The 27,650-nt window shown below is 45.2% G+C and overlaps 1 pseudogene across 1 annotated transcript in view; it reads right to left on the bottom strand.

Moving 5' to 3' along the window:
* Positions 1-792: 792 nt before the first annotated feature.
* The window catches only part of LOC308467690 (adhesion G protein-coupled receptor D2-like), a 634,294-nt pseudogene continuing 607,436 nt past the window's right edge, over positions 793-27,650 (bottom strand). The window contains exons 8-16 of the transcript in view: positions 27,499-27,616; positions 13,051-13,169; positions 9,704-9,805; positions 6,888-6,943; positions 4,138-4,270; positions 3,040-3,143; positions 1,438-1,540; positions 1,214-1,277; positions 793-842 (exon numbers count right to left, since the gene is read on the bottom strand). The product of the transcript in view is annotated as an adhesion G protein-coupled receptor D2-like (transcript). The remainder of the gene's footprint in view (positions 843-1,213; positions 1,278-1,437; positions 1,541-3,039; positions 3,144-4,137; positions 4,271-6,887; positions 6,944-9,703; positions 9,806-13,050; positions 13,170-27,498; positions 27,617-27,650) is intronic.

Here is a 27,650-nt window from a genome sequence, read left to right as displayed (position 1 = left end):
CTTTCCCTTATCCAGATTGTTTCAAATTTTTAATCCAAATGTAAAATGTTGTACTGCTGTTTTGCTTGGACACGAAGGGAAGCAGACATGTTTTTTCCTTTGTTCCTGAACTATGCTGAATAAACACCTATAAATATGCTTACATATGTCTCTGTCCTCCACTTCCGTTGTGAGACGTTATTCATTCTGCTGATTAAAGAGTGCCAAGTCTCTAAAGGTCTCTGAGGCTTGTGTCACTGATTGATGCTGTTCCGACGAGAACCGGAGTTCGCCCGGCTGTCGGCTGGTGGCTGGAGCCAGCTGGGGGCCTGCCAATTGCCCCCGTCTCTCCAGACGCATCCCAACACATTATCCCCCTGCTGAAATCCTGCAACTGTTCATACTATGATTAGAGTTGGAGGGCAACTGGTTGAGCCCACTTTTGCAATGCGATAGGGCAAGAATGCCCCTCAGGATGGCCATACAGTGGTACCTCGGTTTACGAACTTAATCCTTTCTGGAAGTCCGTTCTTAAACCGAGGTGTGTCCAGGGCTGTCTTAAGCATATGCGGCACAGGGGTGCAAAGATCTGCCCGGTGCCCTGAGAAGATTTATTGCTCAGATAAGCCTGGTGTCCGGCCCGCTCTCGCTGCCAGGCCTCTGCATTCCAAAGTCCGCATTCCGATGCTCTGAGCAAAATAGCAGAGTTCGCAGCGGTCAGAGAAAGCTGCTGTCTTCCGTGCTTCTGTGTTCACAAAACAGAGTCTCACACAGGGTTCTAATAACTAAAAGCAGCTTTATTTACAGCAGATTCTATCCATTGTCTAACACATCACGCAGCATCGTGAAACACGTCTGCTCTTCTCAAAAGCGAAAGCAGAGAGGACAAAGAGCTGAGACTCTCGGAAGTGACGCAGAGTCTCTCCCCACCCCACAGTAGGCAAGACGTACACTCTGAGCTGTTTAACCCTGTAAGCTCAGGTTCTCCTCACATGCCCCCCCCCCCGGTTACACAGTCCCAGGTAGCCAGGAGGGTGGAGCCGGCTGGCTGCCTCAGTGTCTCGCTGGCTTGGTTGCCCCCAAACTCGCAGCACAGAGCCGCCCACAGCAGAAGAGCCCACTGCAGCACTCTGACCGACGGGCAGGCTCTTCCCCGGACTCAACTCTTGGGCCCTGGACTCTTGGCCTGGTGCCCCTGAGAGCCCGGCGCCCAGGTGCCCCACACCCCTATTGCCTATGGGTAAGACGGCCCTTGTGCTTTCCCTAATGAGCCCTCCCGTGACGGCAAAGCACACTCCCTGGGGAGAGGAATGGAAGGAAGGGCAGGAGGCTGTGGGAGGTGAGGGCGAGGGGCTAGGGATCCATTGGCAGGAAGCAGGACCAGAAAAGGTCTCTGTCCGGCTGGCAAAGGTGGGTAGGTCCCCCATGAGGTCTCTCCCAGCTGCCTGCCCTTCCTACCTGGTTGGTTTTGGCCAATTCACTGAACATGAGCAAGGCCTCCGCAGCTACCAGTGCAAATATCAGGTTCTTGTGCACTGTGGTCCTCTCGCTCTTGGGGACACTGCAGGGAGGGAGGGGGGATGGGGTGATGGGAGTCAAGAAACAAAGCTGGGAGTGCACCCCCCTTTTTTACTGTTCAATTTTTTAAAAAAAAATTCTCACTACAAGAACAGCTACGAAAGCTACAAACAGAATACGTATAATATGGAGACTTCTCCTAGAGGCAGTTCTCAACCCCCACCACCTACAGAGGGTAGCAGCCCCCTCCCAGCTCCCACCCGGGATCTCTCCTTTTTCCTCCCTGTCTCTCACCCTGGAGAACCAACACTTCTGGGAGTGCCATTCCTGATACCCAGCCCCCGTGCTGGTCAAGTCCCATCACATGCTTAGGAGACGGGATGCAGAACCTGCAGCCGCCCCCCCCCCCAATGACCATGCACTCTGCTGGCTGGGGCTGATGAGAGTTGGAGTCCCTGCAATGCCTGATCCCTACGGTGGAGCCACAGTCAGGAACGACTCATACAAAGTACTCAAGCAAGAACAGGGAGCGCTTTGCACCCCTTCATAAGGAACATAGCATGCCTGCAGGATCAGGTCCATGATGGTCCACCTAGCCCTGATTCCTGTTCTCACAGTGGCCAAACAGTCCTCTCCCCTCCTGGTGTTTCCAGCAAATGGCATTCAGAAGCATCGTTGTCTCCAACTGTGGAGCCGCAGCAGAGCCGTCCTGGCTAGGAGCCATCAATAGCCCTCCTCCTCCTCCTCCTCCCCCTCCCCCTCCTCCATCTCCATGAATTTGTCCAGTCCTTTGGAACTCACTTCCACAGGAGGCAGGGGTGGCTTCCAACTGGGATGGCTTTGAAAGAGGATGAGACAAATCCACGGAGGAGGAGGGGGCGGACTAGGGATGGCTCCTAGCCAGGATGGCTCTGCTCTGTCTCCACAGTTGGAGGCAGGAATCTGGCAGGGACTGGCAGGGCACTGACGAGTGTGCACTGGGGGAAGGAGGCATGGAGTCGGACTCAGGAGCGGGGGGCAGTGGGTTGTGGAGGCCTGTGGCAGCCAGGAAACAGAGGCAGAGGCAGCTTCCAAGCTGGAGGAAGAGGCAGGCTGGGCAAGTGAACTGCCAGGCGCCTCCCCTGCACTATGTCTCCCAAACCAGGAAGGGACTGAAGAGGGAAGAGCAGAGGCATCTTCCATGCAGGTGTAGCCTCTGGCTACATGCACACAGCCCACTGGGGAAAGGTGCATATGGGGGAGGGGGAGTGGTTCCTGGTTGCTGCAAGTGCTTCCTAGAGCACAGACCTGGGGCAGCTGCCTAGTTCTTAGATTGGTGTGTGTGGCTATCCAAGATAGCACAAGAGGGTTCTTGTGCTCGGATTTTGCTTGTGGGGTCTCCCTCTAGCATCTGGGGGGGGGGCACTGTGAGAACAGGATACTGGACTAGATGGGCCCCCATTGGCCTGATCCAACAGAGTGTCATGATGTTCTTCTGTAAGGAAATCATCCCCATCCTACACCTGTGTTGCTTCTGGAGACGTGGCCCTGCTCAAGCCTTACCCAACTGCCAGGAAGAGGACAAAGGTGACAATCAGGGCACAGAACGAGACACCACAGCCAACAAAGGTCAAGGTCTTCAGGGTTGACTCCTCCTCTGCACTCCTCTGCTCAAACACACAGGAACAACTTGCTAAGCAGAGTCAGCTTACTGTTAGGCAAAGTGAGGCAACTGCCTCAGTTGGCGGGTGTTGGGGTAGGGGCAACCCCTGGCTATTCCACCCAAGCCCCTCCCCAGCCATTCCCTTTTATTGGTGGATAGAGTTGGGTAGGCCACACAGGATGTCCTGCAAACCACCGCCACCCATCCTCAAAAAGCCCACTTGACTGAGGTGTGGTCGACTGTCCCATTATTACTACTACTACTACTACTACTACCATTTATTACCCATTCATCACCCCAAAGTCCCAGGGCAGGTTACAACAACTAAAGCACAACATTAAAATCAATTTAAAACAACTTAAAATTGTTGGGAAAAAGCAAATACATTTCCTTCTCTTGAGCTTCTATTTCATGCATGTGTTGCTTCAAACCACATGAGGACGCTGTTTGGCTAGCAATCTATCCAACACTTGCTTGTGGCCTCTATAAGTTAACTGCACCACTAAAAGCTGAACCATTTTGTGCTCTCTCTTCCAACATGTTGAGACAAGATATTTGGTACTTCTCTCTTTTATCCTACTCATTCTGTTAATAGCTCCTGCATGAATAAAGCCTTTGAACTCCAGAAACAGTAAGTGATTATTTCAATCTAATTTACCCGGGCTGCAAGCTCTCCTAACAAAAATTACAGAAATTAGATGGGTCCAAAGACATACACCTCAAGTGTCAAAAGCCAAGGTAAAGAGGTGTGTCTTCAGTATTCGAGTAAAGCTGTATCTGTATAATGAAGATGCCAGACACACCTCTGTGGCGAAAGAGTTATCCAGCTGCTAGTGCAAACCTGTGGCTTTTGTATGTGGGGTGGAGGAAGAGGCACCATATTGCCATTCATTGCAGGCAGAAAAAAAACATTTTGGGATGGCACTAAGGCCTGTTCCCCTGCCCCCCAACCTGCCCGCCCCCTGGTTCCCTTAAGCAAAGGGTTCAGTCTCTCTCATCTGCACCTCATAGGCCTGCAGCAGCACTGCAAAGTTGGTGGTGTGGTTGCAAGAGCAGGTGGTAAATTCCAGGTGGGAGGTGATAACAGAGCAGCCTGCAGTGGACCAGCCTCCTCCTCTTCCTCCTTTGGGGCTAGCATGGCATGAAAGGAGAGGGGGGGAGGGAGAAGCCCAACAGGGACTGAAGGACAAATCTCTAAGTCCAGCAGCACCCAATGAGAGGAGTCAGCAGCAAACAGCTGTTGAAACCAGAGAGAAGCACAGAGCTTCAGTTGCCCCAGAAAGGCTTGCTGCTAACCGGAGGCCTCTTAGCCAAACCAGAGTGCTCCTCCCACCCCCACCAACCACCCCCAAGGATTTAATCAGTGAGATTACTTAGAGGGGTATTAAGAGGCAAGGGGGCAGCAGAGGTGGGCACTGGAGGTGTGAAGGCTTCATCAGACATCACTGGATCTAGCTCATCAATTTTGCTGAATTAGAATTGTACTATTGGAAGGGATCCTGAGGGTCATCTAGCCCAACCCCCTCCAACACAGGAATGCAAGTAAATAGTTTGGATTGGATTGGATTTTGAATAAACGTGCAATTATTTGCTGCTGTTTTGAATTTTATTGTGTTGTTGTCCTTCTTAGTGGGTGGAGCAAACTGCTATTCTAAATAATGGTTTTGATAGGGAAGCCGGCACTAGGGATCAGTTTGTGGAACCCTGGAAAGGTATGGGAACAACTGGACCGATGAACTTCCCTCCGCCTCTAGCTCCGATGGCAGTTCCCTGACATTATGGTTAAAAGAATTAGGTATAAATAAGATTTAAGTTTTAAGCTTTAGGGTTTTTTTATGGTAAGATAAGGTTAAAATAGATTAAGGTAATTTAATGACAGAATATTGTGAAAGATGGAAAGGATTTGCTGAGATAATTAACAACTAGAACACAAAAAAGGGAGGTGTGCGGAGGTCGATGAAATAAGTTAATGAAAGTTAAGGATTTGGGAATACTGGATTTGTTTTTAAATTTGTTGTTTATTTTTGTTTTTTGATTGTGTTGCATTGTGTGTTTTGTTTTTTCTTTTTGATTTTGGTTTTTATTGATTTGTATTGTTTAATTGTTACTTTTATCTACTTTTTTCTCTCTTTTTCTCTTTCTCTTGTTTTTTCCTTCTTTTTTCTTTGTAATTTTAAAATTCTCAATAAATATCATTTAAAAAACAAACAAAAAACAAATTCAAATAAATAAGTCAATAAAAACCCAATTTAAAGGGGAGAAAAAAAACCTCAGAGGGGCAGGGGGTGTTGGCGGGCACCAAGGCAGGGATGAGTGAACCGTTCAATGTCAGTTTCACATTTTTCCATCAGTGAGTTCCTTTCTCCACACTTCCACATGACTTTGCAATTTCGTTTTATTTAGAAAAAGTCCTCATGAGAAATTATCAGCCATTTTAGTGCAAATTTCTCTTGACATACACATTTGTGTATGCAATTCTGGCTGACAAATCCATTTTTGCAAAACTATTTTCTCTAGTACAGCGCATGTTTGTATATTATTTCCACTAATATGTGCATTTTTATTCACACTTTTAACCCAAGTATATGTATTTATTTAATTACTTGTCTGGAGAACTGCTTTGCAAAAAATTCTGAAAGGTGTGGATTTCGAAGAGCAGCTGAGTTTTGGTTTGCATATTGTTTCAGAAACTGCTAATCAGGTATGTTTGCCTCTAAATATGAACCGAGTCAAATTTCTTCCCCATCTGAGGGTGTCCAGAGGTGGACCCCATAACTAGAGATTTTACAGCAGAACTTCCCAAACTGTTCATGTTGGTGACACACTTTTTAGACATGCGTCATCATTCCGAGACACAGTAATTCAGTTTTACTAGCAAACTGGAGATGAAACTAACTCCTTTCCAGTTCCGTGAGGAGTGTGGGGAACATTCACGTGACACACCTACGCACTGCAGCCGACACACTAATGTGTCACAACACAGTTTGGAAAGCTCTGTTTTACAGGAAGGAACTATGGACCCATATTTCAGACTTCCGCATGGGAGCTGGGTCTGTCTAGCCTGCAAAAGAGGAGACCAAAAGGAGATGAGAGAGTGATATTCCTCTGAAATGCTCTCCCACAGAAGATGTGGCAAGCTTGTTTTCTGCTGCTCTGGAGCGTGGGACCCAGACCAAGGGATTCAGATTACAAGAAAGGCATTCAGACTAGATATTAGGAAGAACTTTCTGATGGTAAGAGCTGTTTGACAGTGGAATGGACTCCCTCCGAAAGAGGTGGACTCTGCTTCACTGGGGTGATAGCAAAGGTTGCAAGGTTTTTAGCTGGGGCAATTAGAATAAGATCCACTATTTGACTATTGATTCAAAACCCTAAAATGTATTTTATATAGCTGACTTCTTATTTTTATTTTTTGTATATCCTATAGTTGTATTATTGCTATGGCCGATGGCTGACGCAAATAAAGATCCGTTCATTCATTCTACTTCACTGGAGATTTTAAAGCAGAGGTTGGATGGTCATCTGTCAGGGATCCCTTACTTGTGAGTCCTGGATTTCAGGGGGTTGGACTAATGACCCGTGGGGTCCCTTCCAATTCTACAGCTCTATGCTTCTATGGCCCTCCACCCTACAGACTGCTGCCCTCCCACCCGCAATCTGAGCTTCCATGCCCACTAAGATCTTCCACTCTCCATCGCGCCCTTCGTAATGCAGCCAAGACAGAGGTTTCCTTTCCTGAGCTACCTACCTTCTGCTGAAGTTCCAGAAGGCGCACACTGGCTCCACAAACTGGTCTGGCAGAGCCTGCAGTGGGATGGAAACAGTGGAAGCCTTGAGCCCTACAGAGAAGCAGCTCTGGATCAAGCCCCAAAGGGGATCCACTCAAAACAACAGGGGTAACTCCACCCTCTCGATCACTGCCAATTCAAACACAACACCACGATCAGCACCAGCTGGGACGGGGCCTGTTACACAAAGGCAGCCACCCTGCAGCTACATGGGCCACTTTGAGGAAGGGGAGCCGGGGCGTATAGTGGTTAGAGTGCCATGGAGGAAAAGGTGGGGACATAAATGCAATAAATAAATAAATAAATAATAAAAGGGCTCACCACCACCTTGGGATGACCACCAACACGGAGAGCTTTAAAAATGAATTAGACAAATTCACAGAGGAAGATAAGGCTGCCCACGGCTACCAACCACAATGGCTGTATACTCCTGTTATGGAACCTCTACCTGTGGGCCTAATTAGGCTTTGTGATACATCCTCATTTGGCCCCACCCACCTGGCCATCTCCCCAACATCACAGGATGCAAGAGATGTAAACACTGAAAGGGCTGCTCTGAAAATGGAGAATTGGGACTGCACTCATAATATTTCCTTTCCAGAGGAAGAACCCTGAACTTTCTTTTACAAGCTGCCAGGCTCAATCCTGCCATTCAGCCGTTCATTTATTTGTTTTACATTTACAGTATATATCATCTTTTCCTTCAGGGAGCTCAATGTGCTGCGCACGGGTCTCCTCCTCCCCCATTGAATACCCACAACCAGTCTGCGCAGCTGGTTAGGCTGAGAGGCAGCAACTGCCCCAAGGTCATACATACCAAGTGAGCTTTATTGCAGAGCGGGGATTTGAACCCTGGTCTCCCAGGTCCTAATCCAACGCTCGCTCTATTATACCATACTGGCTCTCACTATGATGCTAGGCAATTGACTGGTGGGCGGCTCCTCCTTCCTACCAAAATGACCCACAGAGGGAGGGAGAGTCCTGGCTCTAGGCTGCTGGCTGGATCCAGTTCCACACCCATGGCATATGCAAACCAGGGTCAGGAGTGGCACACTTTGAACATCAATTGCTGGGGTGCAGCGGCAGAAGGGGGAAATTTCCTCATGCCCTGCTTGGGGGTTTTCCAGAGGCATCAGATTCTGAGAAGCAGGAACTGGGCTCTTTCCCTCCTGGACTGTCTCTGACCCTCCATGTCATCCACAAACATAGGATTGGGGTATGTGCACAAAAACGCATTACTCTTTTTTAAAAAAGTCATATGGTAATTGTCAGGGAACTGCCATCAGCTCAGAGGCGAGAGGTGGAAGGGTAGCTGGATTACAGAGAGCCTCCAAAGACTGTGGGAAGCAGCACTTCCTCAGCGGAGGAGGAAAGCCCCGCCTCTAGTGGGGAAGAGCTGCAGGGCTCGGAGGATGCAAGAAAGAGCCAAGACACCGTGCCTGAGCAAAGCGGGGGGGAGGGAGGTCCCCCTTTACCCAAGCCTTCCCTGCGCAGTAGGTTTTCGCACAGAGAGGGGAGGCGTCGGCTGGGGGTCAAGAGACTACTCTGCTGGGGAAAGTTTAAGGACCGCCCACTCTGAGATTCTGCTAGTGAGTGAGCAAGACATGAAATTGAGGAGCTCTGCACTGTAAATGTTTTGCACCAATAATAAAGCCTTTGAAAAGACCAGTGAGGGATCTTGCCTGTTAGCTCTCGAGCAACCAAGCCGATAGGCATAACAGTAATTCTCGACCAGGGCCGTCCCTGTCATTAGCCAGAGTGAGGTGGCAACCTCTTGCAGCTGCAGTGACAGCCTCCAGCCCTGTGTAGGGAAGCTTTTAATGTTTAATAGACTATTGTATTTTAATATTCTATTGAAAGCTGTCCAGAGTGGCTGGGGAAACCCAGTCAGATGGGCGGGGTATAAATAAATTATTATTATTATCCAGCAATTCTTCCTGAAGCCACTGGCTGTGCCTCACAGCCTGGCCTGGCATTGGCCATCCTAAGCTAGCCTGCTTCTCTGAAGTGTGAGGTCGGACTCTGTTCTCATTGTTTCACCTGCCAGTCCACTCACCTTCTGGGTGAGGAATGTGAGGAGGGCACAATCTTACCCTTTGCCTCAGGCAGCAAAACATCTTGGGCAGCCCTGGTCTGCACCAGTGTCCCTTCACAGGAACATAGCAAGTTACCAGAGCTTTGCTCCATCTATCTAGCTCAAAGGTTCCCAAAGTGGGCAGTAGCACCCCAGGGGGCAGTGGAATTACCTGGGGGAGCACTGAGAGGTAAGGGGGCAGCAGGGGGGCATTGGAAGTGTAAGTGACTATCAGGCTCTGAAGCGCTGGTATCACTGGATCAATTCAAGTTCATCCGTTTTGCTGAGTTAATGAAACTTACTAGTTGCAACTGCATTTTGAACAAATGGGAAATCAACACTGTTTGACGGTGTTGTGATCTTTTTTTAGTAGGTCGTGCAAACTGCTAATCTGAATAATGCATTTTATAAGGTAGAGTAAAGTCACTGGGGATGAGTTGATGAAACCAAGGGGGCAGTGGCCCCCAAAAGTGGGGGAGCCACTTCTCCACACCAACTGACAGAGTTTCAAGCAGAAATCTCTTCCAGCTGTACCTTGATCTGTGGCTGGGGATCGAACCCAGGACCTTCTGCTCTGTCAATGAGCTATGGTTCTTCCACATACTCCATGCCCTTCCACAACCATTGCCTTCTTCTCCCCTGCTCCACATGTTTATCCACAAAGATGCCCATTTGCAGCAGGATTGGACTGCAAAGTCTCATCTGGACCCGGTGCCAGAGGCGGTAATGCGCAGTGGTGCTGATTTCCTCGTAGTCGCTGACCAGAGAGGAGGAGATGATGGAGGAGCCTGCCTGGGTGCTCAAGTACCTGGGGCAGAAATGAAATAAGTTTGTTTGTTTGTTTGTTTAGTAGACACTTCTGTTTTGTTTTTTGCCAAAGCAACTCAACCACTCACCAACAAACAAACCCGCATATATACTTTAAAATATGGCAGGGATGGGCATACATTAATACATCCCACTTACTGTAAAAGGCATAGATAGGTAAAAGCCTTGTTTAAAAGGAATGTTTTCGCCTGGCGCTGAAAATATGTAACGATGGCACCACCTCCCCGGGGAGAGCGTTCCACAAGCAGCAGAGGTGCCATGATGACCCTCACTTTTAGACTCCAGGGCCAAATTCATTCTGCTCACTTGAGCTTTAGTAGTCATTCATTTGTATTAGTAGGTGTGCTGCATCCACAGTTCTGCTTAATTCATGAATGCTCATTGCTGTCCTGAGGATTCTTGTAGCAAACTTTTGTTATTTCCTGCTGTGATTTTATACTGAATTCTGTAAAGTGTCCTGAAGATTTATTTTTATTTTATTTTTTTAAGGAAAAAGCCAGGCTGCAGATTCTTAAGATAAACACTGACGAGATTCGTGGCACCTAAACAGATTTGTTATGGCATGAGCTTCCCTCTACATTAGATACAAGAATAAACCTTTAAGGTGCTTTTGCTGCAAAACAAATTGCTAACATACGCAAATATCTTTGCCTGGGCAGACCTGAACTTCTCCGTTAGCCAGCCTAGTACTTGTTTTAATTAATACAAAGAGTGAACTAGCCACACTCACTCACACATACCTGCCTAGCAGATAAACCATTTTTGCTGTTCCCATGCCCACAGAAGTTCCGCCTCCCTATCTGAAACGCAAATGGTGCCAGCGCCACCTTGTGTCCACCCCCCAGAAAACCACACAAGGGTGGTCCACAATCTATTGCTTATCACACACAAATACTGTACCTGAGCTATAATAATACAAGAAGAGTTTTTCTGGATGAGGCCAATGGCTCATCTAGCCCAGCCTCCTGTTCTCACAGTGGCCTATTATGGGAAGCCCACAAGCAGGATTCAAGCACAAGAGCCCCCCCCCCCCCGTGGCTTCCAGCAATTGGAGTTTGCACGTGTTGCTGACTCTGACCGTGAAGGCAGAGCATAGCAATTGTGGCCAGGAGCCATTGATAGCCCTCTCCTCCTCTGTGAATTTGTCTAATCCTCTTGTAAAGCCATGTAAGTTGGTGGCTCTCACTGCCTCTGCCTTCTATGGGAGCGAGTTCCATAGTTTAGTGATGCACTGCAGGAAGAAGACCTTTCCCAGAAAAACCATTCGATTCTGCACTTTTCACCTCAAGGCAACAAATTTTGTGTCCGGATTTTCACTTTTTGAAACATGGCAACCCTAATATACATCCTTCTTTCCATCATGGAAACACACATCTGGTTCCCAGGTGGTCACCCACCTATAAAGTGACCAGACCTGGACCTGCTTAGCTTTGGCTAAATGGTGCCATTATTTGCTCTAGGAAGCTGTTCTATACCAAGAAAAATCATTGGTCCACCTAGCTCAGGTGAGTCTACATTGCCTTGGTCAGACCCAGACCACACCTGGAATACTGTGTCCAGTTCTGGGTGCCACAAATTAAGAAGGATATTGACAAGCTGGAAGGTGTGCAAAGGAGGGCAACCAAGATGATTCAGGGTCTGCAAACCAAGTCTCATGAGGAACAGTTAAAGGAGCTGGGTATGTTTAGCCTGGAAAAGAGGAGGCTGAGAGGAGATGTTAGAGCCAACTTCAAATATCTCAAGGGCTGTCGCATGAAAGAGGGAGCAAGCTTGTTTTCTCCTACTCTGGAGGTGAGGACTCAAACCAGTGCCTTCAAGTTACAAGAAAGGAGAAATTCTGACTAAGCATCAGGAAGAACTTTCTGATGGTAAAGTGCTGTTTAACAGTGGAACGGTCTCCCTCAGGAGGTTGTGGGCTCTTCTTGCTTGGAGGTTTTAAAGCAGAGATTGGGTGGCCATCTGTCATGGATGTTTAGTCGGAATCTCCTTTCTTGTAACTTGAAGCCATTAGTTTGAGTCTTGCCCTCCAGAGCAGGAGAAAAGAAGCCATGTGACAGCCCTTAAGATATTTGAAGATAGCTATAATATCTTCTCTCAGTCTCCTCTTTTCCAGGCTAAACATATCCAGCTCCTTCAAGCACTCCTTGTAAGGCTTAGTTTCCAGACCCTTAATCATCTTGGTCGCCCTCCTCTGCACATGTTCAGAGGAGAGGAGAGATATAGTGGTCATGGAAGACTTCAACTTCTCCAATATCTGTTGAAACTCAAACTCTGCCAAGAATGTAAGGTCCAACAAATTCCTCCGTTGCCTCGCTGACAATTTCATTTCCCAGAAGGTGAAAGAAGCAAGAAGGGGATCATCTATCTTGGACCTGGTCCTCACCAACAGGGAGGAGATGATTGATGAAGTGGAAGTGCTCAGAAACTTGGGAGGAAATGATTGTGTCCTCTTGGGTTTCATGATACAGAGGCAAAGGAAAGCTGAGTGTAGTCAGACATGCACTCTGAACTTTAAGGCGGCCAATTTTAAAAAGCTTAAGCAGCTACTGGGTGAGATCCCATGATCAGAAATACTCAAAGAGAAGGGAGTCCAAGATGGATGGAAGTTTCCAAAAGGAGAAATATTGAAGACCCCCAATTGCAGACAATTCCAACAAGAAAGAAAAGTGGGAGGCATCTAAGGAAACCACTGTGGCTGCATAAGGAGCTTACAGATGAGCTGAGAGTCAAGAAATGGCAAAAGGGGGAAATCACTAAGGAGGAGTATGCACGAGTAGCCAACAGTTGCAGGGGCAAAGTCAGGCTGGCTAAAGCTCAGAATGAGCTCAGCCTTGCAAGAGAGGTTAGAAATAATAAAAAAAGGGGTTGGGGGCTATGTCCGAAGTAAGAGGAAGAACAAGCAAGTGGAGGGTCCTCTGCATGGAGAAGAAGGGGAAAGGCTATTGGGCGACAGAGAGAAGGTGGAACTACTCAACACCTACTTTGCCTCTGTCTTCACCCGAAAGGAAAGTGATGCCCAACCTGGTGCTAACCAAATCAAAGATGAATGGAGGGAGCTGCAGTCCAAGACAGGAAAAGAGATGGTAAGGGAACACCTAGCTACTTTAAATGAATTCAAATCTCCAGGGCCTGATGAGCTGCAGCGTACTAAAGGAGCTAGGTGAAAAATAAATCAGGAGGTTGGGGCAGGTAGGAAAGGCCTGAGCAATGACCTGATTCACCTCCCTCCTGCCTCCATCCGACACTGCTGCAACCTTGAGCACAGCATTGCCACTGGTGAGATGGCACTGGAGGGAACTGTAGCCATACCAGGTGTTGGTCATGGTGATCTGGTGCAGACCTGGGCGGGAAGTAACAGAAGCTCCGTGGCCTGGTTGTGGCAGGGACCAGGCTGTCCGTCATTTATTTGCATCATGTATATTGATTATTGGTTATTTAATTTCTACACCACTTAATATATTAAAAATATCTGTGAGTGATGTACAAAAACCAGGTAACTCAAACAAAATATTACTAAGTACAGATAGGTAGCCGTGTTGGTCTGCCATAGTCAAAATAAAAAAAATTCCTTCCAGTAGCACCTTTAAGACCAACTAAGTTAGTTCTTGGTATGAGCTTTCGTGTGCAAGCACACTTCTTCAGATACACTGAAACAGAAGTTGCCAGATCCTTCTATATAGTGAGAAGGTGGGGAGGGGTATTACTCAGAAGGGTGGTGGGAATGGGAGATTGGCAGATAGCTGGGATGAGCCTGCTGACGACTCTTAACGACTGTAATGGGTCTTACAGGAAAAGGCAAGGGGTGAGAAGGTGAGAAATGGCTTAGTCATGTATAATGGGATAAGAATCCAATGTCTTTGTTCAAACCAGGTTTCTCCATGGTTTTAAGTTTGGTAATGAGTTGCAATTCAGCAGCTTCTCTTTCCAGTCTATTTCTGAAATTCCTTTGTAGTAAAACAGCTACCAGTAGGAGAACACTTTAATCTCCCAGGACATTCTATACAAGATCTCAAAGTAGCTGTTTTACTACAAAGGAATTTCAGAAATAGACTGGAAAGAGAAGCTGCTGAATTGCAACTCATTACCAAACTTAAAACCATCTCAAGATCTCTTCTTCCCACTTACCACCCCCCCATCCACTTTATAAGTAATTGGGGCAACAACAATATGTTCCTGCTGCGGCTTAGCCTCAGAAAAATGCTCGCTTGGCAGGGGGACTTTCCTCTTTTTGTGAAGATAAGTAAGTTATGCGCTGTGCCCTTGAGTATAATCTGTGCATTTTTTTATCTGCAATCAATGTTATTTTCTTATCATAGCTCAAGATAAATTTGCAAAACCAAAGAACTCAGTATCTCCTCTTCCACACGGCACCCTCTTGTGGCACCTGTGTCAAACGTCACCATCCTGGCTGATCTTCAAAACGTTGTTGGACTACAACTCTCATTGGCCATGCTGGCTGGAGCTGATGGGACTTGTAGTCTAAAACACTTAAGAGGGTGTTAAATAGGAGGCCATTTGTGGCTGCAGATCATTGCTGTCACCCAGCTCTAACCTGCAGGCTGAAAATGGCCTGTTACAATAGCCTGAAATCCTGAGGCTTAAGAAAGCACAGCCTACTTGAGAACAGGCTGAGAAGAGCTGTTCTTTGGCTGCTGGGTCAGGCCAAAGGCACAGGGGCCTACTCCTAGGGGCCATGGGGGTTTCGGCCACCACAATAAAATATTTGAGGGGCCAGGCCTCCACAAAGTCGATGGACATTCCCATTCAAATGGTGTGTGCACACTGCATCATGTGATCAGTTATGCAAGGTGGGGCTTACCTGCCCCCCCCCACAATATTTTATTTAAGTTGGCACCCCTGGCCAATGGTCCATCTAGCCATGCCTCCTGTTCCCACAGTGGCCAATCAGATGCCCCAGTGGGGAACTCTCGAGCAGGACCTGAGCACCAGAGCAGTGTGTGTGAGAGTGTGTAGGAACTAACCTACCGCACAAAGGCAATTATTTATAGTAGTTGCTCCACCTACTTCTGCCTCTGGCCTCGCACGCTACTGGCATGTGGCCCTCAGAAGGCTAACCAGAAGGAAAGTTGGCCCCGGGCTGAAAAAGCTTCTTCACTCCTGCAGCGATAGGACAATGTGGCTTACATGCTTTCATGTAGGCACAGGCAGGGCCGGATTTAGGTTTGATGAGGCCCTAAGCTCCTGAAGGTAATGGGGCCCTTTATATGTCCAGCTGTCCTTTGTCAACAACAAATTGTCGCTATTTTTTGTGTTGAATATTGTTATGTACTGAAGTTCTCACCCTGGGCCAGCAGGGGGGTACTGTAGATAGTTTTCACTCAGGTCCACATATGCAAATAAGGAATTGAAAGTGACGTTCAGTGATTGGATAGTTACAGAAAGTTGTTACTGTTGCCTTGTAGTTGAGCTCTATATAAGCAGGTTGGCTGAACCCTTCAGCCCAGTTCTGTTATGGCCTGTGAATATGAGCCAACAGTGTGACGCGGCAGCTAAAAAAGCCAATGCAATTCTGGGCTGCATCAATAGGAGTATAGCATCTAGATCAAGGGAAGTAATAGTGCCACTGTATTCTGCTCTGGTCAGACCTCACCTGGAGTACTGTGTCCAATTCTGGGCACCACAGTTCAAGAAGGACACTGACAAACTGGAACGTGTCCAGAGGAGGGCAACCAAAATGGTCAAAGGCCTGGAAACGATGCCTTATGAGGAACGGCTAAGGGAGCTGGGCATGTTTAGCCTGGAGAAGAGGAGGTTAAGGGGTGATATGATAGCCATGTTCAAATATATAAAAGGATGTCACATAGAGGAGGGAGAAAGGTTGTTTTCTGCTGCTCCAGAGAAGCGGACACGGAGCAATGGATCCAAACTACAAGAAAGAAGATTCCACCTAAACATTAGGAAGAACTTCCTGACAGTAAGAGCTGTTCGACAGTGGAATTTGCTGCCAAGGAGTGTGGTGGAGTCTCCTTCTTTGGAGGTCTTTAAGCAGAGGCTTGACAACCATATGTCAGGAGTGCTCTGATGGTGTTTCCTGCTTGGCAGGAGGTTGGACTCGATGGCCCTTGTGGTCTCTTCCAACTCTATGATTCTATGATTCTATGATTCTAAACAAGAGCTGTTTGAAGAATCGCTGTGTCGTCTGATATGTTCACCCACAACTTAACAAATATATGCTATATGGTACTTTATGGACCTAATAGGTATCTCAAGCCATTTGCACATAACAAAATATGTATTTTATCAAAGTAATTGTTGAACTGAAATACAATTAAGAAGAAGTATATTAATAGTGAAATAATTATTAAGCTCTAACTGTACATAGGTTTTATTTTATTTGTTTTTTATCTCATATTTTGGAAATATACATCCAGGTTTTTTCCCTTTAAATTTTTTTGGGGCCCCCAAAAGAGTGGGGCCCTAAGCTATAGCTTGTTTAGCTTATATGTAAATCTAGCACTGGGCACAAGGCTGGCTGCAAACTAATTCAGACATAAGAACATATTAAGAGCCTGCTGGATGAAGCCAATGGCTCCTCTGTCCACTTCTGACAGGGGCCAACCAGATACCCCAGAGGGAAACCCAGAAGCAGGATCCAAGCTTGAGAGCAACTCTTTCCTCCTGCGATTCCCATCAGGTGGTCTTCAGAAGCATTACTGCCTCCGATTGTGGAGGCAGAACATGGCCATTGTGGTTAGCAGCCATTGCGAGCTTTGCTTTCCAAGCGTTTCTCCAGTCCTCTCTTAAAGCCATCCCAGTTGGTGGACATCACTGCCCCCTGTGTGGGTGAGCTCCGCAGTTTAACTATGTGGTATGTGAAGAAGGACTTTATTTTGCCTGACTCTTCCAACTTTCGGCTTCATTGGATATCCTATGTTTGGGTGCCATGAGAGAGGGAGAAAATGATTTCTCTGCCCACTTTCTCCATGGGATGCACATTTTATATATTTTAATCGTGTCATCTCTTACTCACTAGTTCTCTGTGGGATGTAACATAAGCAGCCAAATACAACACTTCCTGTTTGCCCAGCGTGGACACACACAGAGGAGGACTCACCTGCGTGAGTGCCTGAGGGCCCTGCTCCTGCCACTCACCACCTGGCCCAAGGCGGGGCCTGACAGGCCTCAAAAGGATTGCTACTGCTGTGCTGCCCAGGCGGACTCCCCTGTGTGAGTGCCGGAGGGCCCCTCTCCTGCCACTCACCACCTGACCCAGGGCGGGGCCTGACAGGCCTCAAAAGGACTGCTACTGCTGTGCTGCCCAGGAGGACTCCCCTGCGTGAGTGCCGGAGGGCCCCTCTCCTGCCACTCACCACCTGGCCCAGGGTGGGGCCTGGCAGGCCTCACAAGGACAGTTGCTGTCACTGCTGCTGCTGCTGCCCAGGAGGACCCGGAGGGGGCGCGGAGTTCTTTTTAAAATGTTAAAAAAATTTCCTTTCCCTTTTGACTTTTTTGTATGGGGGGGGTGGAATGGATGTTTGGTTGGGCTTGGGAATTTGTTTGATTTTGATGGATTTGTAATTTTTACAGTTTTTTGTTTGTATCGTTTTATTATTTTCTGGGTTTTCTTTTGTTTTTTGTTTTGTTTTTGTTTTAAGGTTTTATTTTGTTCTTAAGGGGAGGGGTCAGCGCTGCCGGGGAGTGGGTCCCAGCCAACAAAATGGCTGGGGCATGTTCCACAGAGGGGGATGCGCTGGGACAACCGTTCTCAATGATTACACGTAGGAGGAGTTACGCTAAGACCAGACCATGTCATTACAGAGGAGGCAGGTTTAGTCATTGTCTGAGGACTATCCCTGCCTCCGGGTCTGGTCCTGACCGGACGGATACTAGAATCAGCAAGGGATACCCACATGACCTGAAGGTGCTGCTGTGCAATGCCAGCTCAATGATTCATAAGACCACTGCCATCCATGACTTGATCATGGATGGAGGACTTGACCTAGCATGTGTAACAGAGACTTGGTTGGATGAAGCAGATGGGCCTGTCCTTGCCGCTGCCTGTCCACCAGGTTTCTCTTACGCACAGCAACCCAGGCCTTGTGGGCGGGGAGAGGGGGTTGCAGTGATTTTTAGGAAGTCATTAGTTTGCACCAGGCGTCCTATTGGGAAGACCCAGTTCTCTGAGTGCATGTTCTGGAAGTTGGGCAATAGGGGCAGTACGGGATTCCTTTTGGTGTACCGACCTCCCCGCTGCACCAAGGATTCCCTGCCCGAGCTGCTTCAGGTCGTGGTGGATATGCTCCTGGAGACACCTAGTTTGGTTGTCCTGGGGGATTTTAACATCCATGCCGACACGACCTTACAAGGGGCCGCTTGGGACTTCGTGGAAAGCATGGCCTCCATGGGGCTGTCCATGAATAAGTCTGGCCCAAACCATAGCCGTGGACATGCCTTGGACCTGGTGTTGACCTCTATGGATGTTGGTGACCTGACACTAAGTAAAAGCGAAACAAAAGAAGTGCCATGGTCAGATCACTTCCTGGTGCAACTGGACTTCTCCGCGACCCTTCCCCTCTGCAGGGAGGTGGGACCGATTTGGATGGTCCGCCCCCACCACTTAATGGATTCAAATGGTTTCCAGAGAGTGGTAGGGGATGCTTTATCCCATGTTGATGGCCTTTCAGCTGATTCCCTGGTGGCCCGCTGGAATGCGGAGTTAACCAGGGCTATTGACTGTTTGGCTCCGAAGCGCCCTCTCCGATTCCATGGAGCCCGAACAGCCCCGTGGTTTTCCACGGATCTGAGGGCAATGAAATAATTGCTGAGACGGCTAGAGCGCCAGTGGCGGATGACCCATTCTGAAGCTGCTCGGACACTGGTTAGAGCTCAGTGTCAAGCCTACCAAGTGGCGGTAGCGACGGCGAAGAAGACATTCTTCACCGCCTCTACTGCATCTGCAGAAAACAGCAGCAGGAGACTTTTTCAGGTGGTTCGCAATTTAGCGGAACCACCTGCTACATCGGGGCCCAGTACGGGCCACATGATCTCCTGCAATGATTTCGCAAAGTTTTTTGCAGATAAAGTCTCTTAGATTCGGGAAGAGGTAGACGCCACCATGGGAGCAAAGCCGGAGTGGGAGAGTGTTAGAGCCCTGTCTAGTCAAATTGCGTGGGATCAATTCCAATCTGTTACCTCCGAGGATGTGGACAGGCTGCTTGGACGAGTGAAACCAACCACCTGTCTCCTTGATCCTTGCCCATTCTGGCTTATAAAAGCTAGCCGGAAAGGGCTGGGCGATGGGCTATGTGAGGTGGTGAATGCTTCCCTCCGTGAGGGAGCCTTCCCAGACCCGCTGAAAGAGGCGGTTATTAAACCACTTCTTAAAAAACCATCTTTAGATGCGGCCACAATGGCCAACTATCGCCCAGTCTCAAATCTTCCATTCTTGGGCAAGGTGATTGAGCGAGTGGTTGCTGAACAACTCCAGGCACGCCTGGAAGAAGCGGACCATTTGGATCCCTTCCAGTCGGGATTCAGGCCTCATCATGGGACTGAAACTGCCTTGGTTGCACTGGTCGATGATCTCCGGCGGGCTAGGGACAAAGGTGACAGCTGCTTCCTAGTTCTGCTGGATCTCTCAGCGGTGTTTGATACCATTGACATTGATCTCTCAGCGGTGTTTGATACCATTGATAACATCCTTCTGGACCGTCTTGAGGGGCTGGGAGCTGGGGGCACTGTCATACACTGGTTCCGCTCCTTCCTCCTGGGCCGTGTTCAGAAAGTGGTAGTGGGGGATGAGTGTTCAGACCCCTGGGCTCTCACTTGTGGGGTGCCTCAGGGTTCTGTCCTCTCCCCCATGCTTTTCAACATCTACATGCAGCCGCTGGGAGAGATCATCAGGGGGTTTGGGCTGGGTGTTCATCAGTATGCGGATGATACCCAGCTCTACCTCTCTTTCAAATCAGAACCAGTGAAGGCGGTGAAGGTCCTGTGTGAGTGCCTGGAGGCGGTTGGAGGATGGATGGTGGCTAATGGATTGCAGTTGAATCCTGACAAGACAGAAGTACTGTTTTGGGGGAACAGGAAGCGGGCAGGTGTGGAGGACTCCCTGGTCCTGAATGGGGTAACTGTGCCCCTGAAGGACCAGGTGCGCAGCCTGGGAGTCATTTTGGACTCACAGCTGTCCATGGAGGTGCAGGTCAAATCCGTGTCCAGGGCAGCTGCTTACCACCTCCATCTGGTACGCAGACTGAGACCCTATCTGCCTGCGGACTGCCTTTCTGGTTATCTCCCGCTTGGACTACTGCAATGCGCTCTACGTGGGGCTACCTTTGAAGGTGACCCAGAAACCACAACTAATGCAGAACACGGCAGCCAGACTGGTGACTGGGAGTGGCTGCCAAGACCATATAACACCAGTCTTGAAAGACCTAGATTGGCTCTCAGTACGTTACCGAGCACAATTCAAAGTGTTGGTGCTGACCTTGAAAGCCCTAAACGGCCTCGGTCCAGTATATCTGAAGGAGTGTCTCCACCCCCATCGTTCTGCCCGGACGCTGAGGTCCAGCGCCAAGGGCCTTCTGGCGGTTCACTGTGAGAAGCCAAGTTACAGGGAACCAGGCAGAGGGCCTTCTCGGTAGTGGCGCCCACCCTGTGAGACGCCCTCCCACCAGATGTCAAAGAGAACAACAACTATCAGATTTTTAGAAGACATCTGAAGGCAGTCCTGTTTAGGGAAGCTTTTAATGTTTGATGCATTACTGTATTTTAATATTTTGTTGGAAGCCGCCCAGAGTGGCTGGGGAAACCCAGCCAGATGGGTGGGGTATAAATAAATAAATTATTATTATTATTATTATTATTATTATTATTATTATTATTATTATTATTTTACTCCAGCCAGGAGGACTTCCTGTCACACCTGGTCTGAAGCATCCTCCCCCTGCGTGTGACCAGGTAGATGGGTGTGACCCTGGCAGACCCTGTAAAAGGGTCACACAGCCATCTCTCTCTCTTGACCATTTTCTCTTTTTTATTTTAAATATTTTTTATTAGGGATTTCAACAAGACATTTTATCAAAAAACATATCATCCTTAATCCCCCCTATTTCCCCCCTCTCTCTCCCCATAAAGTAACCCCCCTCCCCTCCCCCCCAGACTTCCCTCAGCTCCTCTCTCTGGTTTATCAACAAATGTTATTTTCAATAGTGCAACCAACTCTGAAAACAGGTCAGCATATGCAAGCCATTTTCCTTTCTTTCCAAGTGGTTTGAGCAGTAACGCTTCACGTGGTGAAAGCCACCAAGGAGTCTTTTGTTCTAACAAGTCTTTGTATCTCTCCCATACTCTCATTAATGATTTCCTAATTATATGGTTGTAGAAACTTCTGTGTACCTTTCCTTGCCCATACCATAGATATGCATGCCAGCCAAATCTGTTATCATGTCCTTCCAGTTCTAATGCTTCTTGCTTTTCCAACCTCATCCAGTCCCTGATCCATACCAAACAAGCAGATTCATAATACAATTTAAAATCTGGGAGGGCAAACCTGCCTCTATCTTTTACGTCTGTAAGTATTTTATATTTTATCCTTGGCCTTTTGCCCCCACCCCAGCCCCCGATAAATTTTGAAATCTCTTTCTGCCATTTTTTAAAACATTCATCTTTCAGGATGACTGGAGTTGATTGAAAAAGAAATAGCATTTTTGGCAACACATTCATTTTGATCGCTGCTATTTTACCTAACAATGAGAGATTCATTCTGCTCCATATTTCTAAATTTCTTTTTAACTCAAGCCAGATTTTTTCATAATTATTTTTAAATAGATTTATATTTCTTGATGTTAACCATATCCCTAAATACTTAACCTTTTTATGGACTTCATTCTCAATATTTTGTTCTAGCTCCATTTTTTCCTCTTCCTTCAGGTTTTTAACTAATAATTTGGTTTTGTTCCTATTTAACTTAAATCCTGCCACTTCCCCAAATTTCTGAATCTTTTCTATTACTTTAGGGAGTGAAATTTTCAGCTCTTCCACTGTTATCACTAAATCATCTGCATATGCTTTTAGTTTAAACTCACTTTCCCCAGTTTTTACACCTGTAATCTCTTTGTCTGCTCTTATATTTCTGGCAAGTACTTCCAGTACCAGGATGAACAATAATGGTGATAATGGACATCCTTGTCTAGTTCCTTTTTGAATCTTACAGTCATCCGTTATCACCTGGTTAATAATTAATTTTGCTTTTTGTTTTGAATAAATTGCTGCTATTCCTTTTAGAAATTTAGAGCCACGTTTAATTTGTTCTAACAACGTTGTCATGAATTTCCAAGAAACATTGTCAAAGGCTTTTTCAGCCTCTTTCATCATTGCCGCTTTCTTTTCATTTTTGGCCTCTAGGTATTCTATTATATTCAGAATATTCCTTATATACTCCTTCATTTGTCTACCTGGTAGAAACCATGGCTGATCTTGATGTATATACTCATTTAGTATATTTTTTAATCTATTGGCTAATATATTTGCAAACAATTTGTAATCATTATTTAACAAAGAAATAGGCCCGTAATTTTTAATTTGCAGCAAATCTGCGTCTTGTTTTGGAATTACTGTAATATAGGCCTCTTTCCATGTTTCTGGAATTTCACCTGTATTCAGTATTTCATCCATGACATCTTTCAATGGGTTCACTAACTGTTCGCTTAGTTTTTTATAATATTTTGCCGTAAGACCATCCGGGCCTGGTGACTTGCCATTTTTGGAGCCTTTTATTACCTCTAAAAATTATTGGACTGTTATCTGGGAGTTAAGAATGTTCATTTGTTCCTCTTTTATATATGGCATATTACTACTTCTGATGTACTCTTCTATCTTGAATGTTTTTTCTTTCCCTTGTCTATACAACTCTGAAAAATATTTAACAAATCCTTCTCTTATTTCCTTCAACTTATCTGTGATCTTTCCATTTAAATTAATTTTATTTATGGAGTTCCTTTGTTCACTTTTTTTTTTTAGCTGCCAGGCTACCAGGCTAACAATTTTCCTGGTTTGTTTGCATGCTCAAAGTATTTTTGTTTTACTCTTTTTATTTTCCAACTAATTTCCTCATTAATTATCATTGAATATTGGGTTTGTAAAGTTTTTATTATCTGCTTCACAGCTTCTTTGTTTGCCTTATTTGACAGCTGTTTCTCCTTTTCAGTGATTTCCTCTAAAATTTCTTTTTTCCTTTTCTCTCTCAGTTTCCTTTTATATGAATTTTGTTGTATAAAGAGTCCTCTCATTACCGCCTTATTTGCGTCCCAGACCGTCTGTAATTTTGTTTGTCCTTGATTGTTTATTTCAAAATAATCAGTCAGGACTTTTTTTGTTTTTTCTATAAAATTTTGATCATCTAATAAATCATCATTTAATCTCCATCTGAAAGAGATTTGACTTTCTTTTTCCATAATCAAGGAATTATGATCTGAAAAGTTTCTGGGATTAATTTCGATTTTTTTGACTCTTATTTCCAGTTCTTTGGAAATCCACAAAGAATCTGTTCTCGAGCTGCTATCATGTACATAGCTGTAATAAGTGAACTCTTTGTCAAACATGTCTTATTCTCCATATTTTGAGTCATATCAAAAAAAGTCTTTGGTAATTTGCCTTCCTTAGTCTCTTTTTTCCTGGCTGATCTATCTTTATCTAAAGATGGAACTCCATTTAAGTCTCCCATTAAGATCATTTTTTGATCTGCAAATTCAAATAGTTCTGTTTCTGATTTTTTTGAAGAAGATTGTTTATTTGTCATTTGGTGCATAGATGCCAACCAGTATCACTTTCTCTCCTTGGATTTTGACTTGTATTATTAAGATTCTACCTTTTTCATCCTTCTGAATCAATTTGGGTTCAAGTGCAGGATTATGTAAAAAACAACTCCTCTCTTTTTTGTTTTATCTGATGAGATGAAGTCCATACCTAATTTTTTGTTTTTTTCATGTATGTGAAAGAGATACCCTTTTATTTTTTTTGCAATGCGTTTCTCTTGGAGGCAGATTATGTCTAATTTTTGTTTTGCTTTTATATGCTCAATCCGAAAACATTTGGGTTTACAATGTAAACCATTCACATTCCAACTCAGTATTTTAAGATTTTTTTTATATATAACTTTTATTTTGCTTTAAACAGGTACATATAAATATAGACAACCAAGATTACAAAGGAAAATTCCTTAATAGTAATGAAAAAAAAACTTTAAAAACTACAAAAAATATCAAAGTACATAACACAGAACATAAGCAACTATGGAAAAGATAAAAGAAAAGAAAAAAGAAAAATAGAAAAAAAATATAAAAATAAAAAGGAGGATGAGCCAAAGCAGGAAGGCTCATCTATTGTACACTTCCGTCAAGCTCACAACAGATCATTATTCTTATCAATTATCTCTATCTGCATTCCAAAGGAATCCCTCATCTTGATATCAGGGAACATTTCTCTATGCTGCATCATTCTAGACATAGCCAGATCTTTTTTGCTGAGCCCTTGCCCCTAAATAATTATTTAAACATTCCCATTCTTCTTTCACCAATTTTTTAGGTTTATCTCTTATTGCATCTGTCAGCTTTGTGAGCTCCAAGTACTCACACAATTTGACTACCCATTCCTCTTTAGTGGGTGTATTTTTATCTTTCCAGTGTTTTGCCACTATAACCCTTGCTGCTGACGTTGCGTACATAAATTGCCTAGTTTTGTTTTTGGGAATATTATCTGAAACCATTCCTAGTAAAAATTCTTCCGGTTTCTTGCTAAATGTAGTTTTTATCAATCTCTTTATCTCTTCATAAATCATGTTCCAAAATCTTTGTATCTCTAGACAGGACCACCACATATGGTAGTATGTTCCTATCTGTTCCTTACATCACCAGCACTTGTTATTGTTTGATTTATTTATTTTTGCAAGTTTTACAGGGGTCAGGTACCACCTATAGTACATTTTCATAAGATTTTCCCTTATAAGGAAACAAGCCGTGAATTTTATATTTTTAGTCCATAATTCATTCCAAATATTGGGTTTGATCTTATGTCCCAGGTCCCTCTCCCATTTTACTGTAATTTCTTTGATATCTTCCTCCTTTCTTTGCCAATTCAAAAGTAGTTTGTACATTTTAGAAAGTATCTTTTGATTATTATATAAAATATCCTTCTCCAGATAGGATATTTTTGGGTCAAATCCTTTGGTTCTTTTATCCTTTTCAAGGGCAGCTTTTAATTGATAGTACTGCAGCCAGGTTATTCCCTTCTGTTTCAATTCGCTTAGGCCCTTTATTTTCGGATCACTACTTGTTTCCTCTACTAAATCCTTATATGTTAGCCAATCACTGTTCATATTTATCTTGTGAAACGGCATAGATTCCATTGGTGACAGCCACCATGGTGTTTTGGTTACTACTGATTTTTTACTCCTCTCCCATACTTCATATAATGCCCTTCTCACAATATGATTTAAAAATCCTTTGTGGGATTTAACCTTGTCATAGCCTATGTAGCCATGCCACCCGTACACAATATCCCATCCCTCCAGATCTAGGACTTCCGTGTTTTTAATTAATATCCAGTCCTTGATCCATGTCCAACACGCTGCCTCAAAGTACAGTTTAGGGTCAGGGTCAGATATTGACCTTAAACAGTATTTTAAGATTGGCCATTGTCAGAGTCAGTTACAATATCTGTTTTTTTCTGGTGTTACATCTTCCAATGCTAACCGTTCCAAAGCTTCCTTTTGTTCAGCTCGGGGATCCCCCCAATCTTGTTTGGGATCTAAGTCTCTCCTATTTTTCTCAAGGAACTCTCTTGCCTGGAATTCTGATGTTAATCTATATCTCCTTTTCATGTATGTGAAAGAGATACCCTCTGGAAATTCCCATTTGTCTCCAATGTCGGCTCTCCTGAGTGCTGTTGTTAAAAACCTATATTTTGTTCTTCTGAGTCCCAATTTCAGTGGGATCTCTCAAAAAATGTCTACTTTCTGCCCGGCAACCACAAGATCTTTTTCAAAACTATTCTGAAGGATTGCGTCCTTCACTCTTTATGTTATTAATGTTAATAAAACATCTTTTGGCTGCCTCCGTTCTCAACTTTGGCGTGATCTAATTCTAAAACAGCTCTCTGCTAGCCCATCCAGCCAGTCTTTGCTTTCCCCCATCCATTCTGAAATCATCTGTGTAACAAATGTCTCCAAATTTGGCTCTGAATCAGATTCTGGCAAACCTCTGATTCGTAGTGTTCTGTCTCTTTCCCTTAGTTGCAGAAGAAGAACCTGATCTTCCAATTCATTCTGCTTCCCTTGAACCCCTTCTACAGTTCCCATCATCCCTTTTTGTTCCTCTCTCAATTCTCCTACCTCATCTTTAATTTTTTCTAATTTGTCTACTTATGTTTCCAAATTATTAACCTTATCTCCCAGTATCCCAAATTGCTCTTTCAGGACTCTATTCGAATTTTCAATGTCTCAGTGCACTTGTTCAGTGATTGATTGGATTTTTCCATGTCACTGTGAACCTGTTGTGTAAATTCTTGCACTGATTGGATCATTTCTTTCCTGAATTCCGAGAGTTGCAATGCAAAGAGATCTGTCTGCTCTCTCTCTCCTTTATCTCCAATGTCCCCAATTTGTACACTAGCCCATCTAGCAGCCGCCGCAGCTGCCGCTTTCCTAGTTGTTGCTCCCTCCTTGCCCGACATCTCTTATCAGTTGGTTCCCAGTGTTGTATGAGTTGTTCAAGGTCACACCTGCAGGTCCTGAGTCTATCCAACTGTGAGACTGACTCCCCCCTCCCAGATTCTTGCTAGTTTATCTTTCCCTTTTGTCTGCCTTCTCCCTCCCCACCACAATATATCATAGTTATATAACAAAAAGAGAAAAAAGGCAAAAAGAAATAAAACCATCCAATGGACCAGAAAACATAAAATATACGATTGAAAGGGTGAAAAATAAAAAAGAGAATTAATAAAGTAATTTACAAAACCAGGAAGCAGAGGAAAGGAAAAAATAAAAATGTTCGGCAAGTTCAATTTCAAGTTTATGTCTTTAAAAAAGGGGGGGGAGGAAGTTGTTCTTTGATTTGTACTTATCTACTTATGAGTATCTCAAACAGTGGTGGCTTGCAATAGTTTCAGAAGTTTTATTTCCATTTTATTTCTTATTTGTAATCCCATGGCATTTGTCTTGTTATTCAGTTCACAGACGTGCTGGGGTTTCAGTTAACACATCTTTCTTGGTGGGCTCTTTCAGTCTTTCGTAGTATCAAAGATGCTTTGGAAGCTGTTCCAGGCTCTTTCCACTTTCTGGGGTTACCCCCCAGATGTGCTGAGAGTCCCCTGCAGGCTTTCTTTCTTTCCCCTTTTCCTCTTCAGCGCCACCAATTTTTAAAAGACTGTTCAGATTCCTCCAGCTGTCAGTAGCTTTTTAACTTTGTATCCCAATAGGTAACTGAATACAGTTAATCTATAAATCCGTTAGAATGTAACCATCCACCAAGTCAGAGTTAAATGTTACAACTCTCCTTTGCTGTCGGCTGTGTCTGAGTCCCATTCACAAAAAAGTTCCCTTTGCAGAGCTCGTCCACAGAAATCGGAAGCTGACTTCCTCTTTTGCTTCCATTTCACCAAATTAAATTTTTTAGCTCTAATTCAAAGTTCAAAATGTTTTATTTGACTTTTACCTCTAACTGGAAGATCTGCTGCTTCTGGTGACGGATCGTAGCTTTCGCAGCAGGCTGTGTTGGTGCCGAGAGCGAACTCGAGCCTCTTCCCCTTCCCTCCCATGCACACAGCAGCGGCCTGGAGACAATCGGGTGTGTGTGTGTGAGATTTT

The sequence above is a fragment of the Podarcis pityusensis genome (genome assembly GCF_964106645.2).
Source record: "Podarcis pityusensis genome assembly, chromosome: W".
NCBI classification, from domain to species: Eukaryota; Metazoa; Chordata; class Lepidosauria; order Squamata; family Lacertidae; genus Podarcis; species Podarcis pityusensis.
This window is presented reverse-complemented; position numbering and strand designations above follow the sequence as displayed.